General features: G+C 36.9%; 1 protein-coding gene across 5 annotated transcripts in view; it reads left to right on the top strand.

Annotated features, from left to right (window-relative positions):
* LINGO2 (leucine rich repeat and Ig domain containing 2) overlaps window positions 1-21,574 on the top strand; it is a 1,141,972-nt gene that overhangs the window by 770,277 nt on the left and 350,121 nt on the right. For 4 of the 5 annotated variants that reach the window (XM_019736291.3, XM_074330289.2, XM_074330290.2 and 1 more), the window contains exon 5: window positions 1,830-1,862. The exons of the other annotated variant lie outside the window; for it this stretch is intronic. The gene's annotated coding sequence lies outside the window, so the exon portion shown is untranslated. The remainder of the gene's footprint in view (window positions 1-1,829; window positions 1,863-21,574) is intronic. 5 annotated transcript variants of the gene reach the window in all.

The following is a 21,574-nucleotide window of genomic DNA, read 5'->3' as shown; positions in this document are numbered from 1 at the left end:
GGAAGGAAGGAAGGAAGGAAGGAAGGAAGGAAGGAAGGAAGGAAGGAAGGAAGGAAGGAAAGAGAGAAGGAAGGAAGGAAGGAACAAAGGGGGAAAAAGCATATTGTTATAAACATTTCACACATCAAGTATTCATTTATCATGGATGAAATGTTCCTTTCTTACCCTATAACTAGAAGATAACTACTCTAAGTATTTGGTATCTATTCTCCTAGACATTTATCTGTGCAAAACCAGCTATTACATTTATATAAAAATGCATATATTTTAACAAAAGCAGGATCATATTATGCATACTGTTTTAAAACATGATGTTTTAACTGAATGGTGTTTCATGGGTATTTTTCTAGGACACATGTAATGAACCCATGATTTTTAGTAACTTTAGTATACTATTGTATTCTAGTGTACCATAAAGTATTTGGTGAACATTTGAGCTGCTTGTGTAGGTCTTCACTATGTAAAACAATGCCCCAATGAATACTTTTCTAGCTTAAAATCTAGAAGTTCAGAGAGCATGGCAATTTTAATCTTAATGAATAATGCCAAATTGCCTTCTACAATGATGGCATCAAATTTCACTTAGAACAGAGGTTTTATTTCATTCTCAAGGATAATGGTAGGAATTCCATTACAGGAATAAGGGTCACAGCCAAGTGTCTATCTGCCAGGGATCAGACCACACAGTGTTTTTTTAGGGATTGAAAAAACACTGGTTTTGGAAAAGAGAGTGTATGATTTAATCGATTCACAAAAAGTGCACTGGTGGCAGTGAGTTGAAATGGAGGATTTGACAATGAGCTCATAAATATATTTTCAAGCTTGACAGACCTGTGTTTAAACCTTGACTCTACTATTTACTAGCTTTGTGATATTAGGTAAATTACTCCCTTTGAGTCTTATAAAATTAGGATAATATTGTTTACTTTATGGGGTTAGTATGTAGGTTAACTGAGAAACACATATAATTCATATACCTGTACATAACATATACGCATGTCACATCCATGTCAGCCTGATTGTGTCACGCCTGCCACGTAGCAAATATTAGCTATCATTATTACGCCTTTCCACAACATGTATCAGAGATCCCAACAGGATGTTGTATTTCAGTATTTTCCTCTGACCTCCTCATTCCTCACACAGAACAATGACTAGAAAACATTGCTTGGGTAAATAATGCATTATCGTAATTACAATTTCCCTGAGAAAAGTGGCTTGCAGTTTGAATATTCAGCATCCTAATTACAATTTCCATAAGGAATGTAGAACAGTTATTATAAACAACACAATAATCACTGGGTCCATAAGGGACAACAGACTATTGGGGGAGCAAGGAGGAAGAAGAAACAAAAGCCTGTGTTCTAATCAGCATTCAAGAGTAGAAATACGGAACCTGAGAATAAATTATAATAGCCTCTTAAAATACCCTTCTCAGAATTTATTGAAAAATCTTAGCATGATGGCAAATTTCCATGGGTTTATTAAGTGCTGCCTATATAATTTTTCCTTAGATATAATTTAGTTTTATCATTGTTATTAAACAGTACATCTGTACCTCCACTCATTGCCATCCATAATCGCTGCGTCCCCAAGAATTTTAAAAAGCAAACCATCACAAGATACAAAAGAACAAAATATTTAAAATACACTTTAGAAGGAGACGTTTTATCAGGGTATGTCTCCCTCCACAGTTAAATGTGCCTCCTTTGTCAAGGAAAAATGGGTAAAAGATTTTTTTATAACTTGTTCTTTTAATTGTGTTGCCTTAATTGGCTGTCACTTAAATTTTCTTTTTTATTTTTTCTGTCTTTTAAATTTTTCTTTAGGTGAGATGAGCAAAACAGAATTCAACTTTCAAGGTTGGTACTTTTCATGATGTTTTAAAACTTCTCAATATGAAACAGAGTATGAAAGAAGCAAAATATGCCCATAGCTTTTCACAGATAGTGATTAGAGGACATTATGTTTTTATTTTCCTCACTCATGGATAGAAAACTACAACATAATGCAGTATAGCATTCGAATGTAATACCTGATTCAATCCTTGGCAAAATTGTAAAGTTGGAAATATTCACTAGTTTTCCATTCTATTCACCCATCCATTCAGCATTTCACCCATCCAGTCATTATTCTATCCATCCACCATCCGTATTTTTTTGGAGGGGGTGAATACTTATTATATACATATTTTGTGCAAATCCCTGTCATCTTATTTTTCTCTATTCAATCCTTTTTTGACTGACCTTCACAGACCCCTAATCCCACACCTGTTTCTAACCCTTCTTACTATCTCTGACAATAAACCTTTACCTAATATCACAAGTCTTTAACTTGCCATGTCTGATAAATGAGCCATGTTTCTACAACATTGCTCAGCTAATTAATATGTCTTCAGATATGTCTACTCCCAAATAATTGAGGCAAAGAGGAAATCATCATTGTGATAATAAGGAAAGGACTCCTCTCTATATAATAATGAACCATGTCATGTCTTTCACTATCATGTGATATATATTACTATATATAGATTCCTATCTCATAGTTTAGTAGTATAGCTATATATAGTGATGTATGATATCAGTTGTCCTTCTTCAAAATTCTAGTATACAGGTCTTCTTTCCCTGTGCCTTTTAAGCAATCTGAAGACTGTCCAACCAAGAACAGGTTCGTTACTACACAAATTTTAAAACAAGTATTTCAGACACACATGAAATGGTACTTTGTAAGAATGTCAGTGGTAGACTGAAGCAAACTTCATGGAGGCATAAACTGATTTTTTTTTTTTTTTTTGCTGAGCAAGGATTAGTAAATGAAAATTAAGAGCAGAGTATTCCTTATACTAACTTAAGGTGGATAAATATTGTTTTAATTTGGGGGGCTGTTTTGATGTTTTAATAAACATTAGCATACTCCTTTTAAAAAGGTTTTCTTAATTTTCTTATTGTCTTTGATGTCCCCCAATGCATTTTAAAAAAATAATAAAGTCTTGAGGTTCTCAACAGGAAATTCTACTCCCAGAGGTGTTTTCAGAAACATCATTGTCAGAATTGGGAAGGGACTCTGATATCTGTCTGCCAATCTGGTTTGATTTAACTAATCTAATCTAAACTAGTCCACATGGTCTTACCATCAATCTATTTAGTCATATTGGGAAGCAGTGAGTAGTGGTTGTGCAGTTGGGCTGTAGAATCAGAATGATGGAGTTTGAACTTCTTTACCCAACTACTCATTAACAGCTCATCCACAGCTCCAATCCCTGATTTCCTCAGTTGTAAAAGGAGAGAAATAAGAGGACTTGCCTCATAAATTGTTGGGGAGGGGAATGACGTAATGTATTTACAAATCACTTTGGTATATTATAGGAATGAAATGATAGTTGCCATTATTATTACTTTGATATTATTACTATTATTGTAAAGCGTTTTTATTAGAGGCAGGCAACATCTGTTCTCTAAAATATACTCGTGGACTTGATCTTTAAAATTTCACCATCAGAGATATATTTATTACATAATAAGATGTTGTTCTATGTGAAAATATATATAACCTTTATCTATCAAATTGCCTATCAAATTGTGACATCTTATTATAGCAAATTGCATCTACTTTTTTTCTAAATATAAGATTTTGGTTACTATCACCACAGTGAGAGAAATAAGGAATGTGACTGATTGCTGAGGGAAAGAGAAGGGAATCCTTAGTAGCAAGAAGGGAGTGTAGTGTACAGAGAGGTTTGGTGCCAACTTTCAAATCTTTGTCAGACAGACTAACATTGTCTGTCTCTTTGTGTGCAGAGAGCCACTTCATTCATGGTGAGGTGAGGCCTGACAGATTGAGGAGAGGCTGCAGATTAGCGAGAGAGAGGAAACCTTAATGAAAAGTTGAAATTCATTCCTCCATGTCAATAAAAGTGACAGGAAATCTGAAGGGCAGAGCAGAAATGCAATGTAAAGGGTGGAACTAGAGCTCCTTCTTTTTGGTGAGCTCTGTAGAGCGTTGTGTGTATGTATTGTCCATGTGTATCAGAATAGATGAGGAAAGCCAGTCGTCCCTCCATTGAGACGAACCAGTGACTTCAGACCAGGAAACCAATATTCAAAGGCCATCCAGCAGCAGACTCTTGGTGCTGGAGCTCAGTATGAGCCCATAGGCAAGGGCTCTGAGTGAAAAGATCCCATTTTGTTCGCTATCTCTGAGTGAAGCCACCAATATTCCAAAGCCCACTAGATTGATAGCATAATGAAGGGAAATATTCAAGCTTTACATGCAAGCCCTGGACTTATTTTACATGTGCTCTGGTAAGTATGTAAACATGTCAAACTTAGAACTTCTATAGGGAAAGAACCCTCTGGGATCCAATGAAGAAAACGACACTTTTAACTTGATATCATAAAAATTGTGTGTGGGGGGGCAGCCTGTTGGCTCAGTCCGTTAGAGTGCGGTGCTCTAAACCACAAGATTGCTGGTTCGATCTTGGGAGCTGCACCCTCCCCAACTAGATTGGAACAACTACTTGACTTGGAGCTGATGGGTGCTGAAAAACACACTTAAATAATTTTTTTCTAAAAGTTAAAAAAAAAAAAAGGTTAAAGAAAATGTGTGTGTGTGTGTGTGTGTGTGTGTGTGTGTGTGTGTGTACTCTATGCAGATGTCTGATGGCTTGTATTAGCCACTGTAGGTATAATCATGCTCTTTCTTGAGTGGGAATCAGTTATAGATTTTTATACCTAAAAAATATTTAAACTATTATCCATTTAGGGTTTTATCTTCAAATAATGAAATTCAAGCCCACAGAGGTTAATCAAACTGTCCTACACCGTGGAGTTCACTAGTCACCAAATGGAGACCACAACCACATAGTTTAACTCCCTCCTTGCCATGGGCCACCTTAGATTGCTTGGTGAAGAAGATAGGAAGGTCTTTTATTGGGATGGCAACTATTTCTGAAACACTGCATTCTATATTATCCTATTGTCTGAAATTGGTATTCATCTCTTCTGTTGCTCAGCACTTCTTAAATTGTCTTACTTTCTAGACTATACAAGGTGTGATCAAAACATACTGTGAATGCATAAATGAAAAAAAATATCACAGTGAAAGACACATTCCCATTAATTCCCCTCAAAATACTCCCCATCACTTCAAACACACTTATTCCATCATTCTTGCCACTTTCTGAAGCAGTTCTGGAAGTTCCCTTTCATGAATGTCTTTAGTTGCCCTGTCATGGTTCCCTTGAAGTCTTGAATCGATATAAAATGTTTACCTTTTGACTTTGGGGAAGAGCCAGAAGTTGCACGGTGCCAGATCCAGTGAATAAGGTTCATGAGGACACACCATAATGTTTTTATTTGACAGAAATTGCTGTACCTCAAGTGATGTGTGACACACATGCTTTCTGTTGTGCTCATAAGTTCAGTGAATGCTGCTGCCAAGTGCCATCCAAGAGAAAGATAGGAATCTTCAATACAGGAAGCAGTGCGTCGAACCTTAGTAACACTGCGTGACAAGTTTCAGCTTGTTTGGTGCAGTCAGTCGGGTGTGAGCTACGGTTGAGAGAAGGTGTGTTTTAAAGTGTGCCATAAATCATCCACATCATGACAATGCTTCATGTCACACATTCCTTCTGGTATGGCAATTTCTGTCAATAAAAACATGACAGTGTGTCCCCATTCACCTTATTCATCACATTTGGCACCATGAGACTTCTGGATCTTCCTCAAAGTTCAAATGACCATGCAAGGTTTACGTTTTGAATCTATTCAGGACATCAAGGCAAGCACGACAGGGCAACTAAAGACACTCATGAAAGAGGACTTCTAGAACTGCTTCAGAAAGTGACAAGAACGATGGGACAAGTGTGTTCAAAGCGAGGAGGGGTATTTTGAGGGGCATTAATGGCAATGTATCTTTTACTGTAATATATATATATATATATATATATATATATATTTTAATTTAAATGTTCACCATATTGTTTGATCACACCTCGTATCATGAGTTCCATAAGGGTAGAGCTCATGGCTAGTAGTTGTTTCTATTTTTACTACATTTATAAGGTTCCAAATAAATATGGTGCAGTTTATTTAGATTCTAAACCTTGTGAAGAACACTGAACCCCTACTTCTCTTTCAGCTTATTGAGTTCCATTGGCATTATTTGTGAGAAGACCCAGAAATCACTCCAGGTGACCAGAAAGCAAACAAATGAATTTGGGTTGGGGTTGATGGTTTTGTTTTTTATTGTTTGTCAACTTTTCTATAAGATTGGAGAAATAATATATCAAAAATGAACTCATTGAAATAGTGTATGCTTGCTTATGTGTATATTTTAGGATGTAAGTGAGGTGGAGGTGGTCAAAAAGAAATATTTAAAGAATTTCATTAGCTGTGATTACTTGGACTCCATGTTTTACAAGCTAAACCATTAGAGGGACTGGTGAGGATAGAGAATGCCTATTGAAAATATGAATATATCTTTGGGCAGATAGAAAGGAGGGCCCAACGGCTAAATATTAGAATGAATGGACTCATTTTTTAAAAAATACAAAACAAAGGTTACAAATAAGAAAACTAATTTTCTTTTTATTACAGATTCTAAATCTAATTTCCTTTTGCCCTTCCTGTGTATTTGAAAATAGGGTGTAGCTCTTATTTCCATGTCAGAGCTGTTTAATATTTTCACACTGAGAGAATTGGGTTTAGATTTGAGCACCACAAATTTAGAAGCCTATGAATAACCAATTTTTCCCTGCTTCTGTATAGAGTATCATTCAAAGTAGCACAGATTAGAAGATTATTAATTAAAGAGAAATTCCAATATTCATTCACTTAACTCTTTCAAAGATCATTTTGACACATTCTCTAGGTTTTCCAGTGAGAAAAAATAAAAACTAAGGCAGATTTTGAAAATGTTAGTAAATATAGATAGATAGATAGATAGATAGATAGATAGATAGATAGATAGATGATCAGTATATGTATATGCAAATACATGTACAGCATAAGGATGGTGATAGATTCGAAGTTATGCTATCAGTAGAAGAGTTAGGCAGGAACAGCATGCATAGCAGACAGAACAATGCATTCACTCTAAATGAATCATGCGATGAGGCAGCTGATTATCATTAGCATATTATTACTATACAATTATAATATTACCTGGCTTTTAAAACTATGAACCTATATTACCTTGACAAAAATAAAAGCTAAATTTAAATGTATTTTTTAATATAAACAATTTTGTAATTTACTCTAGCTTTAAATTCTCGCCTTGCCACTTACCTTGGGAAAATCATTTACTCTTTTATTGCTTTTCTTTCTGGTTTGTTTGCTTATTTATTGGGCTTTGTTTTGATTTTCTTCATAAAAGAGCTGTTTTAGGTGAATGATCCCAGCTTAATGTCTGACACAAAGCAGTGAGTCCTCCAACATTCATTTCCATTTCCCTCTTCACGGAGCTGAGAAATGTGTTAGCTGTTTTCAAATATTGGAAGGAGCCTCATGTGGAAGAGCCTATGGTTCCAAGTGACAACAGAAGCCAGAAGGGTCAAGGAAACATATCCAGCTCAATATAAGGAGGCACTTTTTTGTAAAACATAGCTGTCCCAAGGCACAGGTAGCTTGTGAGTTCCTCCACGGTAGTCGCTCAAACATAAGCTGAGGTTCATGTAACAGGGTTGAAATATAGAGGAGATGCTAATACGGGCAGGTGATGTTCCGGGGTTTTCTCTCCTATAGACTGGATGATGCTATGTTCTGTGTCTACTCCAAAAATGCAAAGATCATCAGGGAAGCAGGCTATAGTTATTAGTGTAGTAGCTAGAGATTATAAGAGATGGCTTTAAGCTGTAAGAAAAATGTGAAAGTAGAATTATAATAATCTGAGCCAAATTCTACCACAGATTTAACATTGTGAGAAAGTTCAAAGAATCCATAAGCAGTAAGGGTGAAGTTCTAACTTCTTGTTTGAAAGCAGAGCAGCTCTACTGGGAAAGGATTCACTTGGGGCCCAGTTTTACTCCAGACTCCATGCTTTCCTGGTCACACACAAGTACACACTGACTTGTACATATCCTCTGCCCAGGAGCACCCTCCCTTCCTCTCTGCCTTCTTCTAAGGCCTCTGGAATAGTTGCACACCAGGTACATTTCACATAGGAAGAAGAAGAGGGAAGAAACAAAAAAAGGCACATGACAGGTAGGAACTATGTACTTCCTAGCTCTTGTCCTTCTTCTTTAACTTTGAAAGGGAAGGTTAAGCCCCCACATAGGTGGAGAAACCCTACCCTAAACCACCCTTCACTTCTAAGGGCCTTATGTTCTCCCCTCCGTCCCCAACTTAGCTTTCTCCCAGGTCTCTTCACCGGCTACCTCTACAATCAACCCTCACCCAGGCCAGTGGGAGACCCCTTTTAGGACAGAAGTATGGCTTCAAGGTTTTGTTTCATGGGATGTTGTAGATTTTCCTTCTGGTAATGGCTGTTTTTGTTTAATTATACATCCTGTTTGAAGATAGAGACTGCCTCTGCAACCCAGATCCAGCTTTTGGCTTTTAGCCATATTTCTATTGGCCAACCAATACCTTGGCAATAAATTCCAGTTCATTAATTCCAATTAATTTTTTATGTTCACATCCAGCTGATATTTCCAATCTCCAGTCCTGATCTTCCCCCTACAAACCTCCCCTTTTCCAGCTACTCTAAGCATTTCACAGTCCCTCTGCTAAGAATGTCCCTACCCCTTCTCTCCTGTCTGGCACACACAGACTAGGTGCAACCAAATGTCCGCTTCTCTGTGAAATCTGCTCACACTGCCCTATTCAAAGTTAGGAATCCCTCTGTGTTCCCAGGACATCTGGCTCGCACTTCGATCATAACATTGAACATCTTGTGTTCTAATTTATGTCTTGGTGAGTTTATCTTCCCTACTTGTTTTCTCAAATAAAAACACCCTATTCTTTTTGGTATTCACCATACCTAGCATAGTGTGTGATTCATAGCAAGAACCCAATAAATGTTATTTGAATGAATAAAATAAATAATAAATGAATGAGATTATATACTATAGCATGTGCCATTTAAACAGCGGATCTAAAGGATTAGTTGTTAAACAGAGAAAGCTTCAGTAGGCATCTTGAACATCTGGACAATTGTAATGCAAAATATTTACTTAGGAGGCAAAAAAAGAGTCTCTTCCCATGGAAATATAAAATAATTTTTGTTCCAAGGAAAATTGCCTTGAAAATAAGATAACTGTCTACAGAACGAGAAACTAAGTTTATATCTTCAGGGACGTTCTCTTGTCTTTTTATATTATAAGAGTGAACAAGAGTTAAACCAAGCAGCCAGTGTGATGATGTTGCCAGACAGCTAATAAAAAAGAAGATTAGAGAGTTGTATAAAATGCCAGGTCTTGGCAGATTTCATGTCTTAGACATGAAACAGAGCAAAGTGACGTTGTTTTCTGAGGACCACCCAAAGTGCTTGATGGCAGCTTCAGCAGCATGATACCATTTTGACTGTGGTGTTCATCTTACCTTGTATCCTAGTTAGACAACAATCTAGAGAAAGAAGAAAGCAACAGCGGTAGAGGGTACTGAGAACAGAGAGACAACATCTGAAACAAAACCAAACACTTGCAAAAAGGAATGAAAACTTATTTGTAGTCAATCACTTACAACAAACACATCCTTTATTCTTGTGGATCTCACTAGATTATAACATCCAATCATGTAAAGCCTCTCCAAGAGCCATGTTCAGAGGGAGTCTGCATTTTATAGCTCATTTTATATTTCAGTCTCTCAAGGATCTTAGAATTAAGCAATTTAAGATGGAAAAGAAGTGAAGTGGGTAACTCTGCTCCTGGTGACTCATTGGACCACATGGGGTCACGGCCATCTTTATTTACCCAAAGAACAAACACAGAAAATACTTCACTGTTTTATACCTAATGAACATAATTACCTCAAATATTTCCTCTTTTGAGCTTTCTTAACCAAAAAGGCAACTTCAAAAATATCTCCTATTTGGGGATAAAGACAATGCTGGGAACACAGTGTGCCTATGGGCTACAGGAGAAGCACAAAGCAAGGAGACAGGCATAGGTCATATAACAGAGAAGGGTCTGGGTTTGGAAAGGAAGAAAATAAAAAGATTTCTTAGCACTTACTAAGTGCTGAGCATTGTGCTGATTTGCAAAGAATACACTATTGTATATCGTTATCCAATGTGAGTAATATTTCACAAAATTACCAGTGTATATTTCATGACATAGTATTGTAGATAGAATTGGTCTTATCTATAGGCATTTATATCTGTAGAAGTGTGTCCAGTTTATACCAAAGACACTCAAACAGCACATCCTATAATGTTGAACTTACTTTTAGGTCTTAAGTTTAGGAGCCAAATCCAGAAAACCAAATTATTTATAGGAGAAGTCGAGCTTACAAAAGGGTATGAAAACTCCCTAGCCTTTGATACATATACATAAAACGTCGCCTCATATTTCTCAGTCACATGCAAATTATTATATAATAAAATATTTAAAAGTGTTAATCTGCTTAAATCAACACAAAAATAATGTTACCCTCAACGGCATCTTATGAACATATACAGAGCAGAAGTGTCATAAATTGAAATAGAGACAATAATCGGAATTATTTTCATGTACAGTTGTCTGGAATAAAGGATTTTTTTTTTAATGACGATATCCATGTAGTCTTGTCCAACTAGCAAATTCTAATGAATCCGCTGGTTGGTGGAGATGATTAATTTCCGAGCTTGTTAAAGGACAAATAATAATAAAACCCTGGTGTTCCACCTTTTATAACTGGTGGTACTGAGTTTCTTCATGTTTCTAAAGAAACCTAAACCCCTGTTACTGTGGCTGTTGCCTGAAAGCTTTTTATTAGGAGCCAAAGATAAGTTAGAGATGTGTGCTGGATTGACTCAAACTGAATTACATCCCCACGGAGTTACACTGCCCCTTCCTGGTTAAAATTGCCGATTCAACCTGGTTTTCTGGTTTTCTCATATATTATTCCTCCTCTCCATTTTTTCACCTTTGCTTTAGTTCTGCTTCCCAAAGGATCGTTGCTTATGTGCCATGGTTATTTCACTTATTTATCTGAGAGTCAACAGAGCATAGGCTCTGGAGATGAGCCATCTGGGATTGAATCCTAGTTTTTCCATTTACTTTGTATGTCTGTGGACAAGTTGCTTAAAATCTCTAAACTTGAGTTTCCTTGTCCATAAAATGGGGAATACATCCTAAGAGCTTCATGAATATCACGTAGAGTGATCTGTTTCTCATGCTTGATGTGCATGATATACTAAATGGCATTATTATTATAATGGTATGATTATGCTGAGATAGGGGAAGAGGTATGTAAGTAGGTTCCAAACTCATTGACTTTCTCCACACTTTGACCATATGCATAAGCATTTCCCTTGAGTTCTGACTTAGCAAATGAAAATGCAATAGACATTTCTTCTTTTGCTCAGATGATTGAATAATTAGAACTAAATGAATATTGTCAGAATAAAAAACTTTCCAAAGCACTTTTATTTACCATCTTAGCTGCTAGAAGAGTTAGAGTCCAACTCAAAGCCAAGTGACTTTTCTTACAGGCTTAGTTCTTCTGGTTCTTCTATTATTTATTTTTTGTTCTTGTGTTATCGATAATTGTACAATGTTCATTTGTATTTGATTCATAAGTTCCCTGAAATTCTTTTGAAACCAAAACAATGATAAATCTTTACTCAAGCCTTCAGAAGTCCTAGAATTAATTCCTCTCTCTCCCCCCCTACCCAATTTAGAGCACCTATGGAAATGATCCAGTTATTTAGGTCTCTACCAGTTCCCTGGGGACCCTTTTAAAATAGCATATTCCTATACTCAGCCCTAAAAATTCTGATTCTGTAGATCAGGGTAGAGCCAGAAATCTGTGTTTTTAGCAAGTGCTCTTCCCCCAGTAAATTCAGATTTAGTTGATACTCCACCACCTTTGGAGAAGCAACGGCCTGTGTAGTATAACAGGGAAGAGATGGAAATGAGTCTGGCTTCTAAAGCAAATCTAATCACTATCCATATAACTTAGAAAGTCACTCAACCCAAGATTCAGTTTCTTCATGCTTAAAAGATGTGGAAATCTATAAATGTCCATTCTACCTAACTCATAAAGTTGCTATACACATTAAATGAAATGATATATGTAACAGGAAGAAAAGTATATTACATAATTACATGGTCATCTAGTTTCAAATTCTAGGAAAGGGGCTTTGTAACAATGACCTCTGACTGCTCCAGATAGAATGGGTATAGGGGATCTAGAACACCCATTAAATTGCAGGTCATCACTCATTAGGGGATTGTGAGGTCAGTTTGGTGGTGGCTCCAGCATTTTTATAACAGTAGACTGGAATGTAATGGAAAGGAATGGAGTGGAGTGGAATGGAGTGGAGTGGAGTGGAGTGGAGTGGAGTGGAGTGGAGTGGAGTGGAGTGGAGTGGAGTGGAGTGGAGTGGAGTGGAGTGGAAAGGAATGGAGTAGAATGGAGTGGAATGGAATAGGAAATTATAGTACAGGCCAAGACAAGACAGAATAGGACAGAGCAGAAAATATCAAAGAACATTGCCTATAGGAAGTTTAAAATAAGGTGTTTAATATTAATCTAGTTGTTTTTGTGCTATATTGTATCACCACCCAACTTGTGTTTGGAGATCAATACTTAGTAATGAAGGAGGTGAGGCAGCAGCCAGCGCGGGCGTGGGGTGGCTCACATAGCAAGGTAGCTAGCAGACAGCATCCTCGAGTGAGATTGTGTGAGGCAACTGGGAATATAGAGAAGGACAGGAGAATATATGTATTCCCAGCAGCCTCAAAAAATGTGGAAGGTACTAGACAATCTTGTAGAAAGGAGTTCTGGAGCTGTTTCATTTGGAAGTTTTGTTGTTGTTTTTGTTGTTATTGTTGTTCTAATCAAAGTTTATTGGGGTGACAATGGTTAGTAAAGTTACATAGGTTTCATGTGTACAAGTCTATAATACACCATCTATATATCACATTGTGTGTTCACCACCCAGAGTCAGTTTTCCTTCCATCACCATATATTTGATCCCTGTACCCTCATCTGCCACCCTTTCCCCCCTTACCATCTCGCAACCACTAAACTATTATCTATGTCTATGAGTTTTTGTTTGTTTGTATATCTTGTTCCTTTGTTGCTTTCAGTTTTATATCACCCATGTCAGTGAAATCATATGGTTCTCAACTTTTTCTGTTGCTGTTTTTTAAGAAAGATCCTAAAAAGCTTGAGGAGATGGGCTATCAGTTTTTGTGTACCAGCTCTGTAAGCTTTAAAGCACACTACACAGGGAAGATAGCACTTGGCAGGAGTTGCTCATTTCCTGGTTACCTCTACTGGATCCCAAGTGTCGGTTAAAGGGATACTGCTCTAACATCTGAAAGTCAGCCACGAAATTCATGTTTTCCTGTGTTAACAAAACATTTCCCAACTTAATAGTTGCGTATAGTTAAAATAATAAAGTGTATGCACTATTTAGTTATATTAATAAGTACTATTTTGTGAGCTAATATCATGTGCTAAGTTTTGTGCTAAGTAGGTTACAACTATAATCTGTTATTTTCTAGAACCCTAGGGGTAAAGTTTTAATGTACACACTTTATAGATGATTTTACTGAAGCTCAGAGAGATGACTTAATTAACTTCATTTCACATGAGTAGCAAGTGATAGCATTAGTCACACCCAGATTTCTAGTCACACACTCTCAGCTACACCTCAATGTCTTAGGTCCTCATATGAACCAACACTTGGAGACTGGTCTTGAAAGGTCATCACCATATGGGGCACTGGTTCTCAGAGGAAAGCATGCCTGCAGAGTCAAGCAATTAAGCTAAACAAAAGTGTTGTACACTACCCCACAGCCTCTGCTGGAAAGGTTCAGTGACTCCACATCTTCATTTTATAGCGAACTATATGCATTGTGTATTCCTTGTGCCTTTTTTCACTGTGGATTCTAAAGGGACTTGGAGGGGAGCAATTTGCGTGTTCTTTTCTTTTTTAATATTAATTTTGTGGCATACTCCATAAATCTATTTGCATTCTGTCATGCGAATGGTAGCGATTCAGATGAAAAAAGCATCATGCTAAAAATGTGTTTCTAATAGTCCAGGGAATATAGTTAGGAAATTAATTGTTTCATAGAGTTTTGTAATTTCAGAGCCAGAGTTAGGGCAGGTGTTGTGGGTTGTTACTCTGGGACCAATGTTTTCTTTTTGTTTGTTTTATATTTGGCAATCAAATAAGTTGATGTTAATTTCATCCCGAAATTATGCTATATTGAAGGAGCTACTCCTTGGAGAAAATATAATATCCTCTGGACAACTTGTCCCAGAATCTATTTGCTGTATGCATCCTGTGAGGGCAGAGATGAAAGAATAAGGCAGCTGGGACTAGCTTTCAGAACTATGAGAAAGTGGGGGACTTGTTATCCAGTTATCCCAAACATTACATGGCAGAGAGCAGTTTGCTCACCCCCTACCCAAAACAGTGACGTCCCTTCTTCAGTCAATGCCTTTGGAAGCAGAGTTTTGGGTTAGGCAGATGGAACAGGTTACCAAATTGCTGATTTTTAATGGCATCTAGCACATGCAAATTTGCATTCTGTGATTCTCCTCATTCTCCCCAGTGTCTCAGAACAATCTGGAATTAGCAAGTCTTGACAACATCTAATGAGAATGAACAGACTCACACAGATAATCTTTTTGCAGCAATTGGATTCAACCTTTACAACACAGGCAAATAAGCCTAAATAATGCCTTTTTAAAATAAATAAAAAGATTTCCTGGCATCGGGCAGTTATGTACTAAGAAGGGAGTCAGGTAAGGAGGCTGAGCTGTAATAATGACAACAATAGCTAAGGTCTGCAATGTTTACTATTATGTCTGCCATGTAGTCCTCACATCAACCCCGTGGCATGGGTACCACCTCTATCACCACTTTCATCACCATCTTTCTGCTTTGTAAATGAGGAAACTGAAGCAGAGAGAAGTTGCATTTTCTGCCTGTGGCCCACATACCTGATCCAGGAGCCATGAGGCCAACTACTACATGTCTCTCCCCTGTCAGAGTAAGAACGGCAAGGTGGATCTTTGCATTCTGAGGTGCTTTGCTAAAGTGCTCTCATCTTGAAACCCACAGGAAAGGGCCTGGCTACAAGTCATCATATCACATCTTGGGCACAGTATTTGGTGAACTGTTATTTCCTCTTATGATTAATTGATTGAAAAAATCATGATTTTGTCTGCTACAAGCGAGACACTGTATATATGGCAGGAGATATTTCTTGTGACTGAGGAGAACCCTGGAGCCAGGCTTCCTGGGTTACAGTCCATTTCCTATTTGTGATCCTGCAAAAGTGACTTAACTTCATGTGCCTCAGTTTCCTCATCTAAAATTAGAGATAATAATAATGCTTTGTTCATAGGATTGTTATGAGGATTAAATGAGTTGATTAATGCATAGTCATTAAAAAAGTGCCTAGCACAAAGTAAGAGCTCAATAACTTCCTTTTTAATTGAAGTTTATTGGGGTGACAATTGTTAGTAAGGTTACATAGATTTCAGGTGTACAATTCTGTAATATATTATCTATATCTCACATTGTGTGTTCACCACACAGAGTCAGTTCTCTTTCCATCACCATATATTAGACCCCGTTTTTATTGTTAAAGTTTTTTAAGCCGAACAAAAGAAAATGTTTTTGATACAGTTTTAATAGTCTAAATGGAGAGAGAAATAAATTCCTGTGAATCTATGTTTTATGAAATCAGTTAAGTTTAAAACATTAATAAAATACTTATAAATTTTAAAGGTTTTAATTAAGTTATCCTTTGGTGTTCAAGGAATCATATACACTTTTTAAATTGTCTTAATTGGTTTAAATGATTTAATTTATTTAATTAATTAATATAGCTAATATATATTGATTTTCTGAGTATAGGGAACAGTAAATTAAAACGATTTACACAAAATTTGTAGAATCCTTCTTCATGAGACATTCGTCACACTTTCAAACTTGATGTCTTTTAAAAAACATTAACATAAAATTATAATTAGCATTGAGCCATCTATATGTGATGCTATAAAATACAAGAAAAATGCCCCTTTGTTATTGATTGAAGTATCGTTTACTATATTTCTGCAGTTCATTTACTCATGGTAAAAAAATATCATTATCTAAAATGAAAATGTTGTCATATGACTATCTGTACCCCAATTCTTTCTTATAGTAAATGGTTATAATTGTTTGTAATCAAAGGAATGTCTCACTTTTAACCACAGCAAATTTAAGATTATATTTTGGGGTGAATATTTGTCATATGGGGAAAAATCATGTCTATGATGTATTATACACAGTGTTTCTAACACTGAGTATTTGCTCTACTAAAGTAATCATAATATAAATCATACAATGAAATTATATTCTTGAAAAGAGCAAGGAGTAGCTGCCCCTCAAGGAAAATATTGACTTTTTATTTATTTATTTTTTGCTTAACATCTGAAACTGAAAGACTTCTGGAAGGTTAACCAGTAAAACACTGTATTTTCCAGTTGTTCCTATTTTACAGGTGGCTACTATAAATCCTGTAGGATAAAAAATCTCAACTCACTTTGTAAACTTGAAATTTTGGTTTTGATGGTGGCAGTTCTTATCTAGCTCCAAAGGGTTTTCTATGAAAAAACAAATGAATAGGTAAAAACAAATGAGTAGGTAAAAACTGCAATTTGATGATAAAACAGAGAGACCTGGGAGCTGGTCCTTGCTACCACTTACCAGCTGAGAAACTCTAGGGCACTTATTCAGCTTTTTCACAGTTTCTATAGCTGCAAAAGAAGAACAATATCTAATAAGTGAATGGTGCAGATTGAGTGCATACATATTAAAGTATGTCATGTGTAATAGGTGGTCATAATATGATTGGGTCTGGGTCTAAAGATCGTGGAGGCCATGTTTTTCAAAGGACGTAGAAATGACTGAGAAATGAATCCTGGTTGGAACTAGGGAAACACCTACGATATTCAATGATTTGTCTTAACCTATAAATAAATATATAGTGTCATTGGATCACTTTGATGCATGCATATTTAGTTTATCTTAGCCAGAAGCAAATATGTTTGTGACAGATGTATAACAGTTAAGACACTTTAACAACTGCATGGATGAGGGGTTTACAATTGATTGCTTTCTTTTAGAGATAATTCCATAATCTATCACTAAATCCATAGCTCTTTACAGATGCTAGAAGTGATTAAACATCTAACTAAATGCTGGAGACACCATTGTAATTTTCTACATATCTGCTTTCACATAATCTCTCAGTTCGTATTTGTCCCTGCTGGCCAGGCCAAATTCACCTGACCAGTAAAGCTTTTCTTGCACACTTGTGTTGCATAATGGTACTCAGGCTTGTGGCAATAAATTAAAGCTCTGGCGATAGATGTTTCCTCTTCATGCACACATACCCATGCTTTTGCGCAGGCCACATTTCCCAAGAGCACAGTATATTACGTGCTGAAACTACAGAACAACAATCTTTCTTAGCCTAGGGTTTCCATCCGTCACTGAGACCCCTGCTGGAGTCTGCTGATCACCATGCAGAACCAAGTTCCACAGAAGTGCACAGAGATCTCTAGGGAGCTCCATCCATCTGTGTGGGACAAAGGCTCCAAATATAATTTTGCAAACCCACCCTCATTTATGCTTCTCAAGAAACCTTTTGTTACCTCCCAGAAGTAGAAATAGGTATATGTTTCACCTGGGGTCTAATACATTTAAGCAGAGCATGCAAAAACATTCAGCAATTTACTTTAGGGGCAAAATGGTGTTTTGGAAAAGATGATTATCCCAAAACAACACACATCCACACGTATACAGATACAAAGACACATTTGGGGTCTGAGATTTGTACTGAATCCCGAAGCAATGAGAAAAAAAAAAAGTACAAGAAATATAAAGAAAAGTAAGTAGAATCGTAGATGTCTATCCATTTTTAGACTGATGTGTTTAAAAGATCAGTGTCCTCTGAGCTAATGTTAGAATGAATTTCTCTTTCTATGAGAGGGAGCTTTGGCATTTTCCGGGTAGGTCTGTTGGAACTACTGATAAGTTAGCACATTTCTCTTACGATGTGAGTTAAATCATGTTAGGAGTGGCTGCATATCAAAGGCTCCAGTTTGCAGTACAAGTTCAGCAGTGCAAAATAGGAAGCTGTTCAAATTTCAGTTGGCATTTCATTTTCTACATGATATCATTCGAGTCTATTAGGCTTCATTTATCTGCTGACAACAACATACGTTGTATCAAATTTATTGTGAATTAGGAGATGATAGATGTAAAGTTGTATTAAAAGAGTTTTCAATGTGAATTTATATGTGGTAGGACAATTTTTTAAAAAGCAACTGTAAGAAACTCTTACTTTTGAACTTGTTCGCTGTTTGGTCGAACAAGGGGAAACATTTTTTATGGTGTGATTTCATTATATTGAGTATATTTATTTATTTTTAAATATTTTATTAGAATATAGTTAACATACAGTATTATATTACTTTCAGGTGTACACCTTAGTTGTCCAACATTTACATACCTAACGAAGTGATCACCATGAAAAGTCCAGCAACTGTTTTACACCGTACCATGCTATCACAATATTATTGACTGTATTCCCTAATGCTGTACATTACATCCCCATGACGTGTTTTATACCTGGAAATTGGAACCTCTTATTCCCCTTCACCTATCCCCCCTTTATGAAATTTTCAATTGCAGTTAGCATTCAATATTATTTTATATTAATTTCAGGTGTACAGCATAGTGATTAGACATTTATAAAATTTAAAAAGTGATTCCCCTGACTAGTACCCCCGGCACATAGTCATTACCATAACATTAACTGTATTCTCTGTTCTGTATTTTACATCCCCATGGCTATTTTGTTATACCAATTTATATTTCCTAATCCCTTCACCATTTTCCCCCTGCCCTGAACCCCCTTCCATCTATCACCCCAATAAATCTAATACCTATCTGACACCGTATAGAGTTATTACAATATCAATGACTATATTCCTTATGCTATACCCTACATCCCCATGACTACTGTGTAACAACCAATTTGTACTTCTTAATGTCTTCTCCCTATTTACCCACCCCCATTGCCCTCTCTCTGGTAACCATCAAAATGTTCTTTGTACCTATGAGTGTTTCTGTTGTGTTTGTTTATTTTGTTCTTTACATTCCACATATAAGCAAAATCACTTCGTATCTTTCTTTCTGTCTGACAGACTCCACTCAGCACAATACCCTTCCGGTCCATCCATGCCACTGCAGATGGCAAAAACCCATTCCCTTCAGTGGCCAAGCACTATTCTATTGTATATATGTACCACCTCCTGTCTTTAGCCACTCATCCATCGATGGACTTCCAGGCTGCCTGCACATCTTAGCCGTTGTAAACAATGCTTCAAGGAACACATGAATGCACACATCTCCTCAAAGTAGTGTTCTGGGTGTCTTCAGATAAATACCCAGAGGTGGGATTACTGGTTCCTTCTTTTTCTCTTGTTATAGCCTTTGTTTTAAAGTAATTTTGTCTTGTATAAGTATTACTACCTCAGGGGTATTTTTTTGGTTGTATGTTTCCATTTTCATGAAATATCTTTTTCCCATCCCTTTACTTTCAGTCTGTGTGTGTCTTTTGATCTGAAGTGAGTCTTTTGTAGGCAGATTATATAAGGGTCTTGTTTTCTTATCGACTCAGCCACCCTATCTTTGGATTGGAGGATTTAATCCATTTACACTGAAAGTAATTGTTGGTAGGTATGTCGTTATTGCTATTTTATTATTCATATGTTTTCATCTTTTTTTTTTTTTTTTTTTCCATCTCAAAGAAGTCCCTCTAAGATTCCTTGTAATACTCGTTTGGTGATAATGAACTCCTTTAGCTTTTTCTTTTCTGAGAAACTCTTTATCTGTACTTTGATTCTAAATGATAACTTTGCTGGGTAGAGTAGTCTTATTTTTAGGTCCTCGCTTTTCATCACTTTGAATATTTCATGTCTATCCCTTCTGACTTGCAAAGTTTCTGTTGGGAAGTCAGCTGACAGTCTTATGGGAGCTCCCTTATAGATAACTGCTTTTCTTTTGCTGCTTTCAAGATTCTCTCTTTGTCTTTAACCTTTGGCATTTCAATTGTGATGTGTCTTGGTGTGGGCCTCATTGGGTTCATCTTGTTTGGAACTCTCTGTGCTTTCTGGGCTTGTATGTCTATTTCCTTTGCCAGGTTAAGCAAGTTTTCTGTCATTATTTCTTCAAATAAATAGATTTTCAATTCCTTGCTCTCTGTCTTCTCCTTCTGGTACACCTACTATGTGAATTTTGGTACACTTGATGTTATCCCAGAGGTCCCTTAGGCTATCCTCATTTTTTTAAATTTTATTATTATTATTACTATTATTATTATTTGCTGTTCTGATTGGATGTTTTCAACTTCCTTACCTTCTAAATTGCTGATTCGATCCTCTACTTCATCTGATATAGTGTTGATTCCTTCTAATATGTTATTCATTTCAGTTTCTATATTCTTTATTTCTGACTGGTTCTTTTTTATGTTTTCTATCTCCATTTTTATGTTTCCTATCTCTTTGTTGAAGTTCTCTCTAAGATCACTGAGCACCTTTATAGCCAGTTTTTGTAACTCTGCGTTTCGTAAATTGCTTTCTCTATTTTGTTTAGTTCTTTTTCTGGAGCTTTGTTCTGTTCTTTTATTTGGGACATGTTTCATTGCCTCCCCATTTTGGCTGCTTCTCTGTGTTTGTTTCCATGTATTAGGTAGGGCTGCTACCAGTCTTAGTAGAGTGGGCTTATGTAGTAGGTGTCCTGTCGGCGCAGTGGTGAAGACTCCCTGGTCACAAGAGCTGGGTGCTCCAGGTGTGTCCTTTGTGAGGGTTGTATATCCCCTCCTATTGTAGTTGAGCTTTGATTGTTATTTGCATCACAATGGGAGGAATTGACCCTCATACTGATTGGTTGTGAAGCCCTGGCTGTGACTACAGTTGAGGAGCTGTGGTGTAGGGGCTGAATTTACAAGGCAGGATTTGCTTTAGCAGGTCTCTGGTGCATGCCCAGTCTGCCCTTTGAATGTGCCATCCTTGGAGGCAGCTCAGTGACACTCTACCTCGTTTCAAAGCTGGCCACTGAGTGTGCCAGCCCTGGGGCCTTCTGGGAGGGGACCCACTGCAGGCCAAGTTCAGCTGCAATCTGTGCCCTGCCTGGTGCCACCTAGAATGAGCCACAAAGCAATCTGCAGATGGCCACCACCTGTACTGGGCTTATTGTTTCCTCAAGAGGCCAAGCCACAAACTAAGTCCACCTGTCACTAGTTCTGGGCTTAGGGCTGCTCAGCCAGAGGTATGGGACATGCTGAGGTCAGATGCTGCTTGTTTTGTGAACTTTTCAGAGATTTTAGGAATGTTCACAGCATGAACCAAGG

Source organism: Rhinolophus sinicus, chromosome 16, assembly GCF_057876585.1.
Source record: "Rhinolophus sinicus isolate RSI-liver-muscle chromosome 16, RSI-T2T, whole genome shotgun sequence".
Lineage (NCBI taxonomy): Eukaryota > Metazoa > Chordata > Mammalia > Chiroptera > Rhinolophidae > Rhinolophus > Rhinolophus sinicus.
This window is presented reverse-complemented; position numbering and strand designations above follow the sequence as displayed.